The following is a 23,282-nucleotide window of genomic DNA, read 5'->3' as shown; positions in this document are numbered from 1 at the left end:
GTCATTAAGGCAGCTCACATTATTCTTCTTAGGCACTGGTATAATTGTTGCCTTTTTGAAGAAGTGGGAACTTCTGCCCGTAGCAGTGAGGGGTTGAAAATGTCCTTGAATACTCCCGCCAGTTGGTTGGCACAGGTTTTCAGAGCCTTACCAGGTGTTCCATCGGGACCTTCTGCCTTGTGAGGGTTCACTTTCTTTAAAGACAGCTTAACATCGGCCTCTGAGACAGAGATCACAGGGTCATCAGGTGCAGCAGGGATCTTCACAGCTGTAGTCATATTCTCCTTTTCAAAGCGGGCATAGAAGGCGTTGAGTTCATCTGGTAGTGAAGCATTGCTGCCATTCATGCTATTGGGTTTTGCTTTGTAGGAAGTAATGTCTTGCAAGCCCTGCCAGAGTTGTCGTGTATCCAATGTCGCCTCTAACCTCATTCAAGATTGTCTCTTTGCCCTTGAAGTAGCCTCCACAAATCATACCTGGTTTTCTGGTACAGGCCTGGGTCGCCAGACTTGAATGCCACAGGTCTAGCCTTCAGCAGACGATGTATCTCATGCTCTCTAGATTGAGATATTTCATCCCTGGAATAAAGATTCAGGCTCTCCTCTCTATCGATGCCTCTCATAATCCTATAAACTTCCAACAGGTTTCCTTCCCTTCAGCCTCTGCAGCTCCAGAAGTAACAATCCAAGTTTGTCCAACTTAACCTTATAGCACGTACATTCTAATCCAGGCTAAACCACAGCTGCACCCCACCTGAAGCCTCCACATTCTTCAACAGAATGACCAGAACTGGATGACCTAAGCAGTGTTTCTTTTGAAGCTTCTTCACTCTTGAACTCAATCCTTTGACTCCAAAGAGCAGGAGTGCCACAGACTTTCTACAGCACCCTATTAACTTGTATGGCTACCTGTAGAAAGCGACAGACTTTCATCCTAAGATTCCTCTGAGCATCACCACTGTCGAGGAGCCTGGAATTAACTACGTCTTTGCCCTTCATGTTTGATCTCCCATTGTACAACACCTCATACTTACCTGGATTAAACTCAAGGCAGATGGAGTCACACTGGGGAAGGGGAGGTTAAACTGGAGACACTCTTCAAGTGCTGTTTGAATGTGACCAAGTTTTCTGCATTTACCACTCTCTCAGGCCAGTTTCATCTCATTTACTATTTTGTTTTCCTGAAACTTTCCTGGTCCTCAGGTATCTTTTCCCAATGTTATATTCCTTGAATCACCAAAACCATAAATTATCCATTGATCCTTTCCCCATTCCCATCAACTCTGCTCTGGTTCTACTCCTCCCCACTCACCGGGGAAAGTTCACAGTAACCAATTTAACCCATTAAACCGCATGCCTTTGAGATGGGGGAAGGGGGGATCTGGAGCACCCAGACGAAACCCGTGTAGTCAGATGGAGAACGTGCAAAGTCCACAAAGACAGTGCCAGAGGTGAGGTTGAAGCTGGCTTCCTGATGATATGCGACAGTGTCATCGCGTAACTGCACCGCAGTGCCACCCATACAGTGCGGCCAGCATGGGCATATTGACCAAGGGCAAAGATTTCCGAACGGTGGCAGCTGGGGAGCTGAAGTTCATGGGAGTAAATGAAAATGTGTTTTGGTGGCATAGAGGCACAGCAGGTAGTGTTTCACACCCAGGAGTACAAATGGTACAGCACTGACCCAGGTTCTGCCCTAATCTCCAGCGCTGTCTGAACAGAGTTTGTATATTCTCTCTGTGGCTGCATAAGTTTCTTACAAGTGCTCTGGCTTCATCCCACATTTCAAAGATGGGTGGGGACTACTGTACAGGATTGAATTAAGCTGCAGAGAGCCGTAAAGTTAGTAAAGTTGACATTTATAAAGCTCCATCATGGGCACGAGCCTCCAGAGTATCGAGAGAGTTTCCAAAAGTGAGGACTCAAAAATGCGGCATCAACTATTAGGACCCCCATCTCCCAGGTCATGCCTCGTTCTCATTGCTACCATCAGGAAGGAGGTACAGAAGCCTGAAGGCACACACTCAGTGATTCAGAAACAGCTTCTACCCCTCTGCCATCCGATTCCTGAATGGACACTGAACCCATGAACACTACCTCACTACTTTTTTATTTCTACCTTTGCACTTCTTATTTAATTTGACTTATACATATACATTTACTATAATTCAGCGCTTTTCCTCCATTATTATGCATTGCATTGTACTGCCGCCACAAAGACAACAAATTTCACAACATATGCTGGTGATATTAAACCTGATTCTGATTCTAGTCTGCTCTGCCACTGGTCAAGGTCATGACTGATCTTTTATCTCCTGACGTAGGGTTCTGGTGAAGAGTCTCAGCTTGATATATTGACTGTTCCAAAGGCTGTTACAAATTTCAGTGGAAGGACAGTGGAGGGCATTCTGACCGGTGGCATCTCAGCCTGTTATGTGGCTTCCACTGCAGAGGATCACAAGAGGCTGCAGATATTTGTAGGAGAATGAAGGCACACACTCACCCTTTCAGAAACAGCTGCCAACCCATCTCTGAATGGACATTGAACCATCAACACCACCTCACTGCTTCCTTTTCTTTTTGTTTTTGCACTAGTTATTTAACTATTCAATATATATATTGAAATACATATTGAATATATATTTACTGTAATTCACATTTTCCTCTGCTATTATGCATTGCATTGTACTGCTGCCACAAAAACAACAAATTTCACGACAAACACAGACAAAATGCTGGAGGAACTCAGCAGGCCAGGCAGCATCTATGGAGAAAAGTACAGTTGACATTTCGGGCCAAAACCCTTCGGCAGGACTGGAGAAGAAAAGCTGAGGAATAAATTTAAAATGTGGGGAGAGGAGAGAGAGAAACACAAGGTGATAGGTGAAACTTGGAGGGGGAGGGTTGAAGCAAAGAGCTGGGAAGTTGATTGGTGAAAGAGAGAGAAGGCCATGGAAGAAAGAAAAGGGGGAGGAGCTCCAGAGGGAGGTGATGGGCGGGCAAGGAGAGAAGGTGAGAGAAGGAAAAGGGGATGGGGAATGGTGAAGGAAGGGGGGGCGGGGCATTACTGGAAATTTGAGAAATTGACATTCATGCCATCACTTTGGAGGCTACCCATATGGAATATAAGGTGTTGTTCCTTCAACCTAAGTGTGGCTTCATCATGACAGTGGAGGAGGCCATGGATTGACATATCGGAATGGGAATGAGAAGTGGAATTAAAATGGGTGGCCACTGGGAGATCCTGCTTCTTCTGGAGGACAGAGCGCAGGTTCTTGGCAAAACGATCTCCCAGTCTACGTTGAGCCACGACGATATACAAGAGGCCACACCAGGAGCACTGAACTCAGTAAATGACCCCAACAGACTCACAGGTGAAGTGTTGCCTCACCGGGAATGACTGGTTAGGCCCTGAATGACCGTGAGGGAGGAGGTGTAGGGGCAGGTGTACACTTGTTTCACTTGCAAGAATAAGTGTCAGGAGGGAGATCAGTGGGGAGGGACGAATGGACAAGGGGGTAACTTAGGGAGCGATATCTGTGGAAAGCAGAAAGTGGGAGTGAGGGGTAGACGTGCTTGGTGGTGGGATCCTGTTGGAGGTGGTGGAAGTTTCGGGAGGATGGGGTAAGAGTAGACATGCGTGGAATGGAAGAGACGCAGGTGAGGGCAGCATTGATGGTGGAGGAAGGGAAGCCCCTTTCTTTGAAAAAGGAGGACATCTTCATTCTAGAATGAAAAGCCTCATCCTGAGAGCAGATGCGGTAGAGACGGAGGAATTAAGAGGGACATATGGGGTGGTGTTAAACCTGATTCTGAAGGTGTGTTGGTTGTGGAGTGAACTGACCACTGTAAGTTGTAGATGAGGGCAGAACCTGGGGGAAGTTGATGGGAATGGGCGGAGAACAGGTTACAGAGAGGATTAGTCAGGGAACTGGATTGCTCTATGAGGTTGCATAGAGCTGATGTGCTGAATGGTCGCCTATGTTGAATAGAGACATGGGAATGGTTTTCTCTCTCCATGTTGACATTTGCCAACAATTTGGAGGATTTTTTGTTCAAAATTCCAGCACCTGCAGCAACTTGGTTTGGAGAGAAGAGAGTTTACAGGTAATACGACGTGTCGTTAATGAGCTGGCACGTGAGAAACACAGACACCGAGCCAAGGAAAGCCAGTCAAAGGGGCCAGCTCTTCAAGCTTTCTGCAGTGACCTTTGCACTGGGTTACAGGCACCAGCTGAACTCAGTGACTCTGCTGGGTGGGTCAACTTGTTCTCAGACCTGATACGACATTTCTGAAACAGACTTCCAGCGCCAAGCTCTGCTATGGGAAGCAGCTGCAAGGCTCTGTCCTGACCTCGGGATGCCTGTGACGGAACTACAGCCAGTGGACAACTCCTGTGTAATGTCAGCAACCGGACTATGAACAGCAGGATGCAGTTAACTGGAATGCAGTAATGATCAAATCACCTGCTTTTATTTTCTTATCAATATTTTTGGGGGTTAGCCATCCACATTATTCCTTAAGAAAAGTAGCAGGGAGCCACGTTCTTGGTTAACATAGAAGCAATGAGGTAACTGAATGAGTTCCGGCCCTTTCCAAATGGTAAGGAATGGACTAGAATGTGGGAAAGCAATCACAGAATATAGAACAAAGAGTTCTAGTTACAGAGAAGTTCGAGTGCAGGCAGATCTCCCTCCTGTCACTTCCTGCTACAACTGTGACAAGTGCTACACCTCCTCCCTCGCTATCTTTCACAGTTTTAATCGGTCGTTCCAGGTGTAAGTCTGTCAAGGTCATCTATTGTATCTAGTCCTCCTGTGTGTCCTCAAGATTGTTTAATGTCACTCCCAGTACACACATGTAAAGGAGAACAAAATAATTGTTACTCCAGGTCCGATGCAGCTCAAAGAAAAACACAATGCGATAAAGATCAAAAATAACAAAAACACAAAGAACATTAATACATAAGATAGCTTATATACATAGATTGGTTGTATGTCCATAAAGTGACTCAAGGCACAGGAGTGTCTGTACATAAGGTTTGGGTTTGGGTATTTGATTCTCCACAGTATTCCACATGAGAATTTAAACTGGAGGTGGCAGTGTGTTTTTTTTATGAGGTTGAGTTGCGAGTTTGACATCAACCCGGCACGGATGGAGAGCGCGCTTGGGAGCGGTCTGTCACTGGATCGAACTCGGGAACCTCTGTTCTCGAGTCCAGCGCTGATCTCACTGCGCCACCAGCCGACCTGGTGACTGACAGGAAATGATAAGGTAGTAGTGGTTGGGTGTGTGGAGGGGTGGGTTTGTGGGTGGAGATGTTGCTCAGACTTACTGCTAGGGAAAGGTAACCGAGTTTGAGTCTGTAGTCTTGGCATGGATGCTAACTAGCAACCCCTCCTCGCCCCCGTAGGGAGTGGGACAGTCCATGAACAGGATGTATGGATTCCTTCATGACAGTACTGGCCTTTTCTGTCAGCTTTCTGTATAAGCATCCTTGATGGAGGGTAGACTGGTGCTGGTGATATGTTGGGCAGTATTGACTACCTGTTGCAGAATCTTCCAGTTTCTGTACCATGCGATGACGAAGCATGTTATGATGCACAACTGGAGACTGATGAAAGTATGGATTTCATATCCCAGCTCTCTTCAGCCTCCTTAGAAAGTCAAGGTATTGCTGACCCTTCCTGATTGTGTGGTTGAGTCATGGGACCATGAGCCGTTGTGTGTGACGTGCACTCCCAGGAGTTTGAAACTGCTCACATTTTCTTCTGCTGTGCCACCCATGTACAGAGGGGTGTGAGTGGTACGAGTTCCCCTGAAGTCGATAACCATCTCCTTTGTCTTGTTAACATTGAAGAAGATGTTATTTGCCTGGCACAGGCCTCGAGCCATCCACCTCTTCCCAGTAGGCCATCTCATCATCGTTGGTGATGAGCCCCACCACTGTGGAGTCATCATTAAACTTGGCAGTACAATTACTCGTGTGTTTGGTCGTGCAGTCGTGTGTGAGCAGAGTGTACAGCAGTGGGCTCAGCACTCAGCCCTGGGGGGCACCGTGTTGAGGGTGATGGGGAGGGGGGGGTGGGTTGGGCATCCTGACTGTCTGAGATCTGTTTGTTCATTAGGAACAATGATATATTTAGGGCAAGGAGTAGAAGTTTGTTCACCAAGGTCTGTGGGACAGTAGTGTTGAATGCTGAACTGAAATCCAGAAACAGCATTCTGACATAAGCGTCCTCATTTTCTAGGTGTGTCAGGGCCAGGTGCATGACAGGTGCTATGGCACCTGTTGTAGAGCAACATCGGTAAGACCTGATGAAGACGGGAGAACTGCTTCATCAATCACCTTTACCTTATCCACTGCAACATCCAAGTTCTACCCATGGCCACTCATTTCAGTTTGACTTCTCATTCCCATACCACCATTTCTCTCCATGGTCTTTCTTGTCAATTGCCATTTTGAGGCCAAACTCAGGTTGGAGGAGCATCTCATTTTCCGTCTGGATAGTCTCAACCGGGTGGTATAAGTATCAGTTTCACTAACTTCTGGTAATCACTCCATTATGTTTCCACTCCCTACTTCTCCTTTTTTCCCATTCCCGTTCTGGTTACCCTCTCACCCCATTCTATCCTCCTCACTCTTCATCACCTCCCTCTGGTTCTTCCTTCCCTTTATTCCAGGGTACATTGTCCTCTCCTATTCTATTCTTTCTTTTTCAGTCCTTTATCACTTCCGCCTGTCATCTCCCAGCTTCTTACATCACTCCCCCTCACCTGGCCACACCTTTCACCTGCCAATTGTACTCCTTCCGTTCCCCACCTTCTTCTTCTTCTAGCTTCTGCACCCTTCCTTTCCAGTCCTGATGAAAGGCGACTGTTTATTCCCCTCTGTTGATGCTGCCTGATATGTTGATTTTCTCCAGTGTTTTGTGCTCAATAAACCAATTTTCAAATTTACCAATTTACTTCCCTGAAGGACATTAGCAAACAAGGGGTTCTTTTAAGAAACCCAATAGTTTTGTGATCACTGTTACTCAGAAGAAATTTCCCAGTTATTTCCCCCTTCCTGGGTACTGCCATGTTCTTGGACTCATTACTGTGTCTCTCTTGGTTACTCTGTTATTGTCCCTCAAGCATTTCTGTTTGCTCTCTCTGGATCTGCATGTGGACCTTGCCAGCGTTCTACTGCTTTGCACTCGTCGCTGTATTTATTGTGGTATTTATTATTACCACGTATACTGTTTATGCTGAAAGTTTCACGTAAGCAAGGAATTTAACTTCACCCTTGTATATATCTGACAATAAACAAAACTGTTAGTGACGTTGCTTGAGGGATTCAGAATTGCTTGCTCCTGAATAGAGCATTGCTGACTCTCTCTTCGTCTACGACCTTGTCGTTACAAAAACCTGTCTGGAGAATCTTTGCTGTACCTTCTTTATATCATTTTTATTTTTGGTAAGGAAACTAAAATTATACATAATACTCCAGGTGTAGTCCTATTATAGATCTGTATAATTGTAGAAAGACATCTTGACCTTTATAATCAAAGCCACTTGGCAACATATCATGGCCTTCCTAATTTCCTGTTTCATCTGCTTTCAGTGTGTATGAGAATACACAGATTGCTTTAAACATCAACATTTCTTAATTCTCCATTATCTGAGAAGAATTCCATATTTTTGTCTTTATTTTGCCCTGAATTGATTTTCCTATTGAACCCCATCTGCCATATTGTTGTCCATTCACAGAGGGTGTCCCAATCTCCTTGAAACCACGTTCAAGTATCACCATTTTGATACAAATTAACTGTGTATCATTAACAAGTTGGAAATATTATGCTTGCTCCCTTTAACAATATCAATAATCTACGTAGATTGTGACTAGGTACGCCCAAGCGATGCATCCTGCGGGATCTCACTGGTCAGAGCTGCCAGCCTGAGGACGTTCCATTTATTCCCACTCTATTTCCTGCCTGTTTGCCACTTCTCAGTCGGGGCTAATATATTACCTCAATTCTATAGGCTGCAAACGTAGAATTATAGAGAAATACAGCACAGAAACAGGCCTTACAGCCCACTGACCATCGATCATATTTTACACCAATCCTATCTAATCCCATTTCTAATCAGATACTCCAGAATCCAGCACTGGCCAACTTACTGCTAGCGAACTGTTTGGTACACTGTACTAACAGTGTCTGCCAGTTAGTGTACCTAGCCAGCATCTCTTGGAACAAGGGAGGAAACCCAGGGGAAAGCATGTGGTCACAGGGAGAAGGTGCAAACTCCACACAGACAGCACCCAAGGTCAGGATCGAACCTAGCTCTCTGGGGAAACTGCTCTACCAGCTGTGCCACTGGGCCACTCAAACATGTTGAGCAGCCCTATCAGAGCCTTTTGAAAATCCAAATAAACCACATCCACTGGTTTCCCCTCAGCACACATCAGATTATGTCTCAAAGGACATCAGATTTTCAGACCAGCAATGTCTAAATAACTGGCTCTTAATAATATTGGCTAAAGATTAAAACAGGGGCCAGAGAGAACTTCCATATTGTTCTTCAAAGCTGCATCCTGGGATCTTTTCCTCCCACTACATGTGCAGACCGGGCTTCTGTTTATTATCTCAGCTAAAAAAAGGTGGCATCTAAGGGAGAGATAAAGAGGAATTTCTTTTCTTGGAGCACTGTGAATGTTTGGGATTCTCTATCCCAAAGGGCAGATTCCTAAACAGGAATCACAGTACAGGCAGTGATTTTTGGTTGATAGGCAAGTCAAAGTTCTGGGATTGGGCAGGACAGTGGAGATGAGGGCAGGATCAGATCAGGCACAGTCTCACTGAATGAGAGAGATTGAGGAGCTGAGTGATCCCCTCAGTCCTTGCTTGTGTTGTTTGAACACTGAACTCATATCTCAGCCTGGTCTTTTGCATTCAGGAGTCTGGAGTAGATTTCAGAAATAGAACAGAATTCTTCAGTGCATATATACAGTATGCGTGTGCGTGCGTGCGCCTGTCTTTATGTATGTGACCATGTGCTAGTGTCTGCATATATATACCATAAGACATAGGAGCAGAATTAGGCCATTTGGCCCCTCGAGTCTGCTCCACCATTCCATCATGGCCGATTTTTTATCCCTCTCAACCCCATCCTCCTGCATTCTCCCTGTAGAGTTTGACACCCTTACTAATCAAGAATCTATCAATCTTCTCTTTAAATATAACTAATGACTTGGCTGTCAGTGGACATGAATTTCACAGACTCACCACCTCCATGTCTAAAGAAATTCCTCCTCATCTCTGTTCTAAAGTGATGTCCTTGTATTCTGACACTGTGCCCTCAGGTACCAGACTACCCACTACTGAAAGTATCCTCTTAATACCCTCTCTATCGAGACCTTTCGAGAGATTTCAATCAGATTCTTCCTCCTCCCACCCACCATTTTTCAAAACTCCAGTGATTACCCTTTCATTATCTTTGTGTACCTGTGTGTGTATACCTGTGCGTGTCTGTCTGCCTGTACGTGTATGAGTGTGTGCATGAATTTGTGTGTTTGCATGTATACAGTCATGTGCGAGCGCGTGTATGTAAAGTATATGTTCCTACGTATTGTGTGTGTGTGTGTGTGTGTGTGTGTGTGTGTGTGTGTGTGTGTGTGTGTGTGTACAGGTTTGCACACACATGTGAGTGTACCAACAAGAATCTCACTGAGGCATGCCTGACCCTTGTCAGTGCACCCTTCCCTCAGCACTGTGCAGAAGCCTAAGCCAGCACTGCATGCAAAGTTTCTGAAAGCCTGCGCCATTGTGCCTCAGACTGAGTTACATCTGTGTGTGTATCTTAGCTGCCAGTAGTACTTGGTTCTTTACCGAATTTATGCGTTCCTTGCTGAATCACGATTTTGGAATGCTCATGGTTTACTGACATGCTGAAGCCATGGTAGTACTCATGCTGTTCAAAGTAAAGAAAATACAAAGCAAGCTAAGTAGTGAAGTATGTATATGTCACCATATACAACCCTGAGGTTTATTTTCTTGTGGGCATTCACAGTAAGTAGAAAGAACCACAATAGAAATAAGGACCCCACACAACAAGACGGACAAACAACCGATATGCAAATGACAACAAACTGCGCAAATACAAAACAAAATGAAATATAACCAATAAATATTGAGACCATGAGATGAAGAATCCTTGAAATTGAGTCCACAGGTTGACAGAATAGTTCAGTGATGCGGTGAGTGAAGTTGCTTGAAGTTATACCCTCTGGTTCAAGAGCATGATGGTTGAGAGGTAATAATTGTTCTTGAACTTGTTGGTGTGGGTCCCGAGGCTTCGGTATGGCTTCCTGATGGTAGTAGTGAGAAGAGAATATGGCCTGGATGGTGGGGGTCTTTGATGATGGATGGTGCTTTCCTGTGAGAGCTGCAAGTCGATGTGCTGAATGGTGGGCAGGGCTTTACCCGAGATGGACTGGGCTGTATCCACTACTTTTTGTAGGCTTTTCCATTCAAGAGCATTACCAGGCCGTGATAAAACCAGTCAATATACTGTCCACTGCACATCTACAGAAGTTTGTCAAAGTTTTAGATGAAATACCAAATCTTTGCAAATTTCTAATAGAGGTATTGTCGTGCTTTCTTTGTAAATGGCACTCATAAGTTAGACCCAGGACAGATCTTCTGAAATGGTAACAATGAGAAATTTAAAGTTGTTGACCCTCTCCACCTCTGATCCTCCATGAGGTCCATGAGGACTGGCTCATGCATGTCCAGATTCCTCCTCCTGTAGTCAATAAAGTAGTTAATTAAGTGGGGTGTTATTGAGGCACCACTCAGCCAGATTTTCAGTCTCCCCTTATGATTCATCACCACCTTAGATTTAGGCAACAATGGTGGTGTCATCAGCAAACTTGGAGCTCTGGTTAGCCTCACAGTCTTAAGTATAAAGCGAGTAGAGCAGGGTGTTATGCCCACAGGCTGGTGGTGCACCTGTGCTGATGGAGATTGTGGAGGAGGTGTTAATGCCAATCTGAACTGGCTGGAGTCTACAAGTGAGGATATCAGGGATCCAGTTGCACAAGGAGGTACTGAGGCTATAAGATTAGTTTTGAGGGGATGATAGTATTGAATGCCAAGCTTAAGTCAATGAAGAGCATCCTGATGTATGCATCTTCACTGTCCAGATGTTTCAGGGTTGAGTGAAGAGCCAATGAAATGGCATTTGCTGTGGACCTGTTGCTCTGGTAGGCAAATTGGAATGGATCCAAGTTGCTCCTCAGGCAGGAGTTGATCTGTTTCATCATCAACCTCTCAAAACACTTCATCACAGTGGATGTAAGAGCTAGGGATGATAGTCATTGAGGCAGGATACCACGTTCTTCTTAGGCACAGGTATAACTGAAACCTGCTTGAAGCGGGCGGGTAGCACAGACTGCCGAAGTGAGAGGTTAAAGATATCAGTGAACACTCCAGCGAGTTGATCAGCAAAGTCTTTAGTACTTGGCCAGGCACCTAACTGGGTGGATGCTTTCTGTGTGTTCATCCTCCTGAAGGATGCTCTTATGTCAGCCTCAGAGACTGAATCACAGGATTCTGTGAAGGTACTCTGACAATAATATTATATGGAGAACTCTACTTATTGTGGGAACTACCTGACTTTCTGGCTCACACACAAAAAGCACCAGGACCTGGGACATGGGTCCTCTTCATTAGATCCTTCCCGCAGGCTGCAGCCTCACACCCAATGCACACATATTGCCCTCAAGACAGCTGTGATGATGAGACAATTGTCATCAAATGAAGATCTGCGAAAGGATGCAGAGTTCCTTGTTGAAGCTCATCCTAACCAGTTCCCAAACAGATGGTTCCCTGATCTATGAGCTGCTCCCAGGGACACCTATCAAGACAAACATCAATTGCTGCTGGAAGATCGTTAGCTGAGTGATAGTCTGCCTGGAAATTATTGGTCTTCCAGTACAACTAGATGTCAGTAAGTGAATGCTGCTGCTTAAAAGGAGTATGTGTTGAGGGGTAAACTGAAGCTCGGTGCAGCTAACACAAAGACCTGACGGGAAGGTCTGCACTGGAAACTGAAAGGCCAAGTCCTTGTCTGACCAGGGAACTACTGGATTGTTGTAGGCACCCAGCAGCTCTTTTTCATTAGGACTTTGAAGTCTGCTCTGTCACCGAAGATTTACAAATTTCTGTGGATGTACGATCGAGAGTGTTCTGACTGGTTGCATTACATGCTGGTGTAGAGTCTCCAATGCACAGGATCGCACGAGACTGCAGAGGATTGTAGACTTAGCCAGCTCTGTCTAGGGCACACCGCTCCCCACTATTGATGAGGCAATGCCTCAGGAAGGTGGCGGTTATCACTAAGGCTCATCATCATCTGGGACATACCCTCTTCCCGTTACTACCATTGGGGAGGAGGGACTGAAACAGCTTTTTCCCCTCTGCCATCAGATTTCTGAACAGTCCACTAATCAATGAACACTGTCTTCCTATTTGCAATATTTATTTATTTTGTAATTGATGGTAATTTTAAGTCTTTGTACTGTACTGCACTGCAAGACATCAAATTTCACGTCATGGAAGTCAGTGATAATAAATCTGACTCTGAGTTTGTTCACTAATGTCCTTCAGGGGAACAAGCTTGAGGTCCTTACCGAGTCTAGTCTGTGTGAGACTGCAGACCCAGCAACCAGGTTGTCTCCTAACTGCCTCTGGAATGGGTCAGCAACTCCTTCGGTCGTGTCATTACTGATGTATTAATCGAGGAAGTGGCTCACCGTCACCTTCTCGAGGAATAATAATGGATGGCTATCCCCCAAAAAGTAACAGAGGAAAATAAAGTGGGTGATTTGATCGTTACCGCATTCCAGTTTACGGGCTCCTGCTGTTCACTGTTTGGCTGCTTGCATTGTGTGAGAGTGTTCTACTGGTTGTGGCTCATTCACAGGCGTCCTGGGCTCAGAGCAGAGCCTTGGAGCTGTTTCCCATGGCAGAGCTTGGAACTGAATGATCGTTTCAGGAGCGGGGTATCACACCTCTGAAGGGGGTATTGTTTAAAGAGGTCACATGAGTGGCATTGGTTTATTAATTTGATAATTCTATGAATGTGTTGACTTGACAGCACTATGAATCTATAGACTCTCTGACATTATGAATGTAACAGAAGTCACACTTTATTAGTTCATTTTTAAGTCTTATTTAATGAAGTCTATATGTGAAACAATAAAAAAGACTCGCTGGGCCATTTCAGAGAGGAATCTATCCACAGTGCTGTACGGGTCTGAAGTTACCTTCCAATTTCAAGAGTGAAAGGCAGTGAAGTTCCTTCCCTCGAGGTCAGGGGTTCTGTGCAGTCAGGGTTCTTTAATGGCATTTAGCAACTAATTGTTGAATTAACTCAACGAGCCAGCCAGCTGACATGCAGAGGAAATTTACAAGGATGTTGACAGGACTTGAAGCTAGCCAGCCAGCTGACATGCAGAGATCTTCAAGGATGTCGACAGGGCTTGAAGGACTGAGCTACGGAGAGAGGTTGATCAGGCTAGGACTTTACTTATTGAAGTCATAAGGTCATTGAGTCATACATCACAAAAGCAACCCTTTTGGACCAACTCATCCATGCTGACCAAGATGTCCATCTAACCTGGTCCCACTTGCCTGTTTTGAGCCCTCGTTTCTCGAAACTTTTCCATTCATGTAATCACCTAAATGTCTTTTAAAAGTTGCTACTGCATCTGCCTCAGCCACTTTCTCTGTCAGCTCATTCCATATACTGACCACCCTCTGCATGAAAAAGATGCTTTTCAGCTTCGGATTACATCTCTCCCCTCTCGGTTTAAACCATCTCCTCCAGTTCTTACTTCCCCAACCTTGGGAAAAAGATGGTGCATTCACCCTATCGTCACCCCTCACAAATGTATACATTGCTTTAAGACCACCCCAGGAAAGAAGACTCAGCCTGTCTAACCTCTCTCTATAACTCAATCCCTCAAGTCTTGGTAACATCCTCATCTTTCCTTTTGCAAGGTGATCAAAGCTCAACAAAATAAATGCGGCCTCACCAGCGTCCTGTAGAAAAGTACCATGAACTCCCAGCTTCTATACTCAGTGACTTTACTGTTGAAGGACAGCACGAGACGTACCTTTCTCGCACAAAGCTAATTCTATAAGTAGAGATAAGGGACAAGATGGCATAGCTTTAATGTGAGAGGGGAAAGTTTAAAAGCGATTTATCTGGTAAGCTTGTTTTACACCAAAGCCAGTAGGTTGCCAGATGAAGGATGTGAGGGTGCAGAGAGAGGTTCCAGGATGTTGCCTGCAATGGGATGTTTCAGTTATAAGTACAGGCTGGATAAGGATGGGTTCATTTTTCTTGTGGTGGATGAGGCCAAGGGGGCACCTGATAGAGGTGTATAAAATCGTGAGTGATTTAGACAGGATAAATACGTAATAGAAAGTTTTACTCGTGACAGGATTCATTGGAAAAAAAATGTAGGTAGGGTGATTAGTGAGTCTTCAGATGACACAGAAATAGGGTCATTAGAAGGGTTGTTGAAGTGTTCAGCAGGACGTAGACCAATTAGAAACGTGGGCAGAGAAATGGTAGATGGAGTTTAATCTGGATAAGTGTGAGGTTATGCACTTTAACAGGTCAGCCAGAAGTGGAAACTATACAGTAAGTGGCAAGGCCTTTAGCAGCATTGGTGCATGGAAGGATCTTTGGATCCAAGTCTGAAGCTGGTTGAAAGTGCTCAAAGGAGCAGATAGGATGGTAAAGCTGGCATACAGCAAGCTTGTCTTCATCCATAGGGGCACTGAGTAAAAGTCAAGTAGGCATGTTGCTGTTGTATAAAAGCCACGTAGGGGGACGTCACGTGATGACATAGGATTGAGACGTGGAAATCCAGCTCTCCCGTAAAAAACCAGTAAAATAATGTTTAAGTGAAGAAAAGTTAGTAAATACTTTTTAAAAATTACTTATAAACTACTCAGGATTGTCTTAAGATATGTCTCCTAAACAGAAGCAGAAGAATACTACTTTGAAGACACACAAGTTGGAAAAGAGTCAAGGCCGGCAGCCATGAAAGAGCCTTGGGCTCAAGTGCGTTTTACCTCCGGCGATACAGAACAGGAAACTGCGGCAACATCAACCGTTTCCAAAAAAAAAGAGAGCAACAGGAATTGCACACGCGTGAAGGAAGGGGCATGCGCAAACACGAGCAACCCAAACTACAAATCCCAGCTATGATCGGAACTGAAAGTGAAAGTGAATATGAGGTGGAATCAGATTCTCTGGATAAATCAGACGAAGATGAAGAGACAAACAAAGAAGAGCAGCAGGAAGAGGTTGGAGGTGATATTGGAGACATAAAAAAATCTTTGGTGCAAATAATGCATGAATTAAAGCATTAAAAGTAATAAAAAAGATATTAAAATATGAAGATTATGTTTGATAAAATGATGAAAAGACAGGACAAAATGGAGAAGAAAATTAAAAACTTGGAAGAAATAACGGGAGACACCATTGATAGAGTGAATAAAATGGAAGATAATATTTCTGCCTGGACATCAGAAAGAAAACGGTTGTTGGAAAAAGTGGTTGTACTTGAAAATTTTAACAGATGAAATAATATTAAGATTGTTGGACTTAAGGTATAGAGGGAGAGGATCCAATAAATTTTTTTCAAAAATGGATTCCGGAAATTTTGGAAATGGAAGAAGGAACCCAGTTAATTGAAATTGAAAGGGCTCTCAGAGCCTTAAGATGAAGACCTCAAGTTAATCAAAACCCACGATCAATCTTGATAAAATGCTTAAGATATCAAGATAAAGAAAAGATCCTGAAGGCAGCTGCCCAACGTGCCAGAAAGAGAAACGGGCCATTGATGATAGAAGGGAAAACAGTTCTTTTCTATCCTGATATAAGTTATGACCTTTTGAAGAGAAAGAAGGAATTTAACCCAGCGAAAAAAGTTTTATGGGAAAAGGGTTATAAATTTATATTGTGCCACCCGGCAACTCTGATAATTTTTTTGGATGACAGAAAAAGATCTTTTACTGATTATCAGGATGCGGAAGAATTTGCACAAGAACTCCCAAATATTCGCTAACCACAGCCAAAGATTTAAAAGTGAAACGGATTAAAGATGAAGACTTTAAAGTCTTTAAAGAAACGGATCAAGTGAATGGAGTTGATGGATGTTTAAGGACAGAAGAATATTTAAATATATTCTTAATTATATGATACAGGGGGAGAAAGGTAAAAATTTGAGAAATATTAATCGAGAATAGTGATATTATTTTTACTTCTCTTATATATACTTTTTTATGTTACGGGGGAGCTGGGGGAACTTCGGATCGATTGCTACGGGATTCACGTGCGTAATCATGGCGATTGCCATGACCCGCACAATGGAGGGGGGTAATGTTGTGTTTTTTCTTTATTCACAACATTAGTAGGGGGGTATTTTGTTATTTTTTTTCTTTATAATCTATTTTTCTTTAATCTTTCTTTCTTTGCCTGGACAATTGGGGGGGGGGGGGGAGACACATAGCAACACAGAGAATTTTAAAGAGATTCCCCAAGGTACTATGAAAGTTGAAAAGTTAGGTATTACTATAGACTGGAGTAACCTGTTAAAAATAATGACTAATTTACTGAATTTTTAAAGTTTTAATGTTAATGGGCTTAATGGAAAGAAAAGAAAAAGAATTTTAACATACATTAAGAAAATGAAAATAGATATAGCTTTTAGCTGCATTCCATTTGAAAAAATTACTTATAATTTAAGAGATAAATACAAAATATTTCTGAAAATTTGGCGCCCTTATTTACAAAAGATAGGATTAAATATATAGGTGCTCCGAAGATAAAATTATTGGTTATTTGGGGAAAGAAATAAATATATATATTAAAGCTATTATGAACTCCGTGGAGCATGTGGGGGATCTTCCGATATCCAGGCATTTTTTCTTTCTTTCTTTCTTTCTTTCTTTCTTTCTTTCTTTCTTTCTTTCTTTCTTTCTTTCTTTCTTTCTTTCTTTCTTTCTTTCTTTCTTTCTTTCTTTCTTTCTTCTTCTTTTTTTCTCTTTCTACAGGGATATGTTGGGGGAGAGGGGTTAAGGGGAGGGGGAAGGGTTGATTATTTTTTTTTCCTTCTGTAATCATTTGAAAATTCAATAAAAAAATTTTTATTAAAAAAAAGCCACGTTAAACCACATTGGGAATACCGTGTGCAGTTCTGGTCATCACACTATCAGAAGGATTTGAAGCTTTGGAGACAGTGTGGAATACGTTCATCGAGATGCTGTCTGGATTGGAAGTCAGTAGCTATAAGGAGAATTAGGTAGTTCCTTGAGAGCACAGGAGGCTGAGGGGAGAGCGGATAGAAGTATATATAATTATTGATGGGGTAGACAGGGTCATTTTCCCAGTGTGGAAGTGTCAAAGCTAGAGGGCATAAGTGAGGGGGGGGGGGATATTAAAGGGAGAATCACGCAGGGTGTTTCTAACACAGAGGTACCTGGAATGCAGAGCCAGGCGTGGTACTAGAAGTAAAGGTGACAGTAATACTTAAGAGGCATTTAAATAGGCACAGGAACATGAGAGAGAGGAGGAAAATGGATCATGACAGGGCAGATAGAATTACTGTAGTTTAATTTGGCATTGTGGTCAGTGCAGAAATAGTGGGCCGAACGGTCTGCTCTAGTATAGTGATATGCCATGTTCCATCTCTTCCTTGGACAGCAGGGAAAGGATGGATTGAATGGCTTCCTCCTGGGCTGTGAATTTCTCTGAACCCAGTGACTCTACGTCTGTTCCCAGTGGGTGTTCTACTTGGGAGAAGGAATTCTAGTAATGCCAGGCTCGAGCTCGTTTGCAGAAACAAACTGCTCCTTATCAGGGACGAGAGAATCCTTGTCTTCATCTGCTGTGCGCTCTGTGATTACACTGAGATGGCCCAGAGATTGGGATGTGATTTCATTCCTTCTCCACCACCAGCACCACCACATTCAATGCACGGAGCTGGAATCCGTGCTCAGTGCATACTTGGCTGCAGATATGCAAGCTGCCTGGTAGGCTCTTGTGAAACAAGCAAAAATAAAACCTCTGGACGCTCCTTTGTTGATCTATTTTTAAACTCTTTCAACAGGCAGAGGCACTCACCAGCAAACCTGTTTCCAGTGCAGGATTCCGATAAGAATCAGGCAAGGGAAGCTGGCAGGGGTCATCGGAGTTGACCTCTGTACCACTGAGCTGGGAAAGGAAACTCATTGGAGATGTCAGCTCTGCACCCACTTTGGGTTCCATATCCTTCAAACCAAGGGCATAATTAATGTCTAACCATTCCCCCCATTTGGTCCCTTCCTTTGGCTAAGGGTGACATGGCTACCATCATGGCAGCTTCTCCCCAAGGCTTGACCAGCTCAAGGCAACTCATGCTGAACAAGGAAGCACAGCCACTTCTAAGAAGGGTCACTGATAATAAAGCAATGCTCATACCTTGTCCATGCAACCAAAGGGCAAGTCTGTCCTGCATACCCATCAACTCACCAGGTTACAATGAGGTAACATTGGATATATACTCAGTGGCTACTTTATTAGGTACCTCCTGTATCCAGTCAAGTGCTCACTGAGTGCATGCTTGTGGTCTTCTGCTGCTGTAGCCCATCCACTTCAAAGTTCAACATGCCGTCCATTTGGAGATGTTCTCCCGCACACCACCGTTGTAATATGTGGATATTTGAGTTCCTGTCATCTTCCTGTCAACTTGAACCAGTCTGGCCATTCTCCCCTGGCCTCACTATTATCAAGGCATTTTCGTCCACAGAACTGGATGCTTTTTGATTCTTGCACCATCCTCTATAAACTCTAGAGATTGTTGTGCGTAATATCAGCATTTTCTGAGATATTCAAACCACCCCAACAATCATTCCCTGGACAAAGTCTCTTCGATCACCTATGTTCCCCATTCTGATGTTTGCTCTGAACAACTAAACATCTTAACCACGTTTGCTTGCCTGTATGCCTTGAGTTACTGCCACACGGTTGATTGTTTAGATATTTGCATTAACGAGCAGGTTTGTAGGTGTACCTGATAAGGTGGCCACTGAGTGTAGATACAGTCACAGAACCATGGAGTTCTACAGCACCTAGACAGGCCATTCAGCCAGATTTGACCTTGTAAACCATGTGGTCTGTGATTGGCCCTATCCCTCTAAGTCTTTTTCTAACCATGGAGCTATCTAAATGTCCTCTAAACAACACAACTGAAGCCGCCACTATCACTGGCAGCTCATTCCATACACCCAGCACCCGGAAAAATCCTCCTCCCTGATCTTTTAAAATCTTTCTCCTCTCAACTGAAGACAATGCCCTCTGGTTTTCAGCTCTCCTATCCAGGACAAAAAGGCCGTGACTATCTCGCCTCTCTAGTCTCCTCATGAATTTATAATTATCACTATGATTACACGTCAGCCTCCTACCTCCGGAGAAAAGAGTTCCAGTCTTTCCAGTTTCTCCTTAAAACTCAAGCCCTCCAGTCCCAGTAACACCTCTGAATATTTTCTACACCCCTTCCATCTTAATCACATTCTTCTTTCTGGGTAACCAGAAATATCAACAAACCTCCAAAGTGCTGTCTCCCCACATCTTGTGCTGTTGTAATGTGAATATAGGACATCTCAGCAGTCAAACTAGTGCATAGTAAGCTCTCACGAACATCAAGGACTGTGGCTGCTCACCTTCATCTTCTCCAGGCAATTAGGGATGGGCAATAATACTGGCATTGCCCTCAATGCCCAGATCCTGAAAACTGGGACTGAAAGTTAGCAATCCAGGGCACCGAATCTCTCTTTGTAATAGTGCCAAGAGACCTTTCATGCCCACGGCAGAGGTCAGTTCTGTCAGAAACCGTTACTATGTGATAAAGCTAGCTGGGGAGGCTCAGTACGTCAGTCAGTAAGGTGTGGACAAAATTGCCTCAGGGACAGGATATGGACTATCCCTAAAGTGTCAACAGGCAATGATTCAGTGCTGAAAGGCACCTTTGAGTCTTATGACACACACAGAGGCTATTCAGCCCATTGTATCTATTCCAGCCAAAGAATGGGTTAAGTAAGGTCAGCAACTGGACAGCATTGATTCAAATTTAGAAGTCTTGAAGAAATTTTGCTGGAGCCAGTTGGGTCAACTTTGCAATGATCTAGGGACAAATGCCTCCTTCTGTAATGCCCCTGACAGGATCTCATTTGGGTCACTATCCCATCTAAAACACAAGTTTGCACATTCTCCCTGTTGATGCCTATTTCCCTCTGGAACTGTGGTTTCCTCTCACATCCCAAAGGCGGCAAGGTAGGTTCAAAGTTCAGAAGTTCCAAGTAAATTTATTATCAAAGTACATATATGTCACCATATACACCTGAGTTTCATTTTCTTTCAGGCTTTCTCAATAAATCAAATAACCATAATAGAATCAAAAAATAGAATCACAATAGGTTAATTTGGCGTATTAAATTACTCGTCAGTGTAAGTAAGAGGCTAATGGTTCAAAGGGGATTTTGTGAGTATGTGATTAATCGTGTTGGCGTGTGGCCAAGTGGTTAAGGCATTGGTCTAGTGGTCTGAAGGTCGCTAGTTCAAGCCCTAGCTGAGGCAGCGTGTTATATCCTTGAGCAAGGCACTTAACCACACATAGTTCTGCAACGACACCAGTGCCAAGCTGTATCGGCCCTTGCCCTTCCCTTGGACAACATCGGTGGGGTGGAGAAGGGGGACTTGCAGCTTGGGCAACTGCTGGTCTCCCATACAACCCTGCCCAGGCCTACTTCAAAATGTGATAGTATGAACTACTCTTGAACGCTGAATAAAGGAGTAGGAATGGAAGGCTGTTCTTGTTCTATCTTCCTTTTAGATGAATGCAACAATATAAAGACCATGAGACATACTTGGCCCATCGAGTCTGCTCCACAAGCCACGGCTGACTTATTAACTCTTTCAACCCTATTCTCCTGCCATCTCCCTGTAACCTATCAACTTCTGCATTAAATATGCCCCATGACTTGTCCTCCGCTGTAGCAATGAATTCCACACATTCACTACCTTCTGCTAGCACTTTCTTTCTTAGATAAGGGACCCCAAATTGCTCACAATACTCCAAGTGCAGTCTCACCAATGCCTTATAAAGCCTCAGTATTACGTCCCTGTTTTCATATTCTAGTCCTTTCAAACTGAATGCAATGCATTGCATTTATCATTAAAAGCTTGCATAAGCTCTTAAAACCGTTCACAACCATTGAAATGGTTTTGAAGTGATTGTAGTCTAGGAACCTACATACCCTCTTTGTTCACAGCAAGATCCCATAGCATGCAAAGTGTAATCATATGGGTCATCTGCTATTTTCTACAGTGAGGTTTCTTGAAGGGTATCAGTAAGAGACCCCTGCTGTCCAGCACGGGAGCAGAGAAGCTTCCCTGATCAGATAATGATGGAAACACGTAACAACTCAAGCAGCATCTGCAGGGACAGAAACAGAACTAAACTTTAGATTGAAAAGTGATCATTAGTAATATCTTCCACGGAAAGTGAAAAACAAAAAATGAAGATACTGTAAATCTGTAATAATATAACCTGAAACTTGAGAAAGAGAAGCTGTCAGTGTCAAGTGGTGTTCTATTGGGGTCTACGTTGGGACCGCTTCGCTTACGTTATATGTCAGTGACTTGGATGATGGACTTGATGGTTTTGTTGCAAAGTTTGCAGAAGATACAAAAATAGGTGGAGGGGCAGGTAGTTCTGAGGAAGTAGAGAGGCTATAGTAGGACTTAGATTAGAAGACGGCAGATGGAGTACAGTGTTGGGAAATGTATAGTCGAGCACATTGGTAGAAGAAATAAGAAGGAAGAGTATTTTCAAAATGGAGAGAAAATTCAAAAATCTGAGGTGCAAAGGCCATTGGAAGTCCTTGTTCAGGATTCCCTAAAGGTTAATTTGCTGGTTGAGTCTGTGGTGAGGAAGGCAAATGGGATGTTAGTATTCATTTCAAGAGGACTTGAATATAAAAGCAAGGATATAAAATTGAACCTTTATAAAGCACTGGTGAGGCCTCACTTGTATAGTGAGCAGTTTTGTGCCACTTATCTTAGAAAGGATGTGCTGACACCGGAGAAGGTTCAAAGAGGGTTCACGGAAATGATTCTGGGATTGAACGACTTGTCATATGAAGAGCCTTTTATGGCTCTAGGCCTGTTTGCACTGGAATTCAGAAGAATGAGGGGCGACCTAATTGAAGCCTATCGAATGTTGAAAGGCCTCAATAGAGTGGATGTGGACAGGATGTTTCTTATGGTGGGACAGTCTAGGACCAGAAGACACAGCCTCAGAATACAGGGATGTCCTTTTATTACGGAGATGAGTCAGAACTTCTTTAGTCAGAGAGTGGAGAAGCTGTGGAATTTGTTGCCACAGGCGGCTGTGGAGGCCAAGTGTGTATGTATATTTAAGGCAGAGGTTGACAGATTTTGGTTGGTCAGGGTATGAGGGGATATTGGAAGAAGGCAGGAGATTGGGGCTGAGACGGAAGATGGATCTGCCATGACGAATTCTGCTTCTGTACCTTATGGTCTCATAGACTGATGCACCATCAATATCTCTCCAAGACGTGAGGCGAGATATCGGCTTTTATTGACTGGAAGAAAGAACAAGCAGCAATTGACCACCATGCTACATCCTGGAGACTGAGAGGCAGGACTCAGGCCCAATTGCCTTTATACCGGGTACCGGGGTCTGTGGGAGGAGCCACAGGAGCAGTCAGTGGGGGGGGGGGGTAATTCACCACATAGTCTTATATCTAAGAAAAATCCTCAGCCTTAAATGTTAAATCTATTTCTCTCACCACAGATGCTCCTGACCTGCTGAGTGTTTCTAGCATTTTTCTGATTCTAATTCAGGGTTCAGGAGGCTGTAGTTTGGTTTTCCACTGATAAGGATTGTCAGATTGTTAGTTGAATGGGTCATGAGAAGGGCATCACCCTTGACAGTGTACCTAGCACCTCCTCACTGGTAAGAGCCTCGGTTTACAGAAGTCTTTGTCTGACCTGAGATTTGAACCCGGGACTTCCTGACTCAGAAGCAGGAAGCTGAACCACAGTTTACATCTGGGATAGTCTCAGCTCACTCGCTGGAAGGAATGAACTGAATGGTGACTAAGCATGATGTGGAGGTTACAGCTCACCTGTGCAAACTGACCTCCAGCTTATTC

The 23,282-nt window shown here is 43.9% G+C and overlaps 1 long non-coding RNA gene across 1 annotated transcript in view; it reads right to left on the bottom strand.

The window, feature by feature from the left end:
• Nucleotides 1-10,015: 10,015 nt before the first annotated feature.
• The window catches only part of LOC140733153 (uncharacterized), a 149,915-nt gene continuing 136,648 nt past the window's right edge, over nt 10,016-23,282 (bottom strand). Inside the window, exon 5 of the long non-coding RNA XR_012100233.1 lies at nt 10,016-10,788. This is a non-coding gene — a long non-coding RNA (uncharacterized lncRNA). The remainder of the gene's footprint in view (nt 10,789-23,282) is intronic.

This window comes from Hemitrygon akajei, chromosome 9 (genome assembly GCF_048418815.1).
Source record: "Hemitrygon akajei chromosome 9, sHemAka1.3, whole genome shotgun sequence".
Taxonomy (NCBI): domain Eukaryota; kingdom Metazoa; phylum Chordata; class Chondrichthyes; order Myliobatiformes; family Dasyatidae; genus Hemitrygon; species Hemitrygon akajei.
Note: the sequence above shows the minus strand (reverse complement) of the source record. Positions and strands in the feature narration are given on the sequence as shown.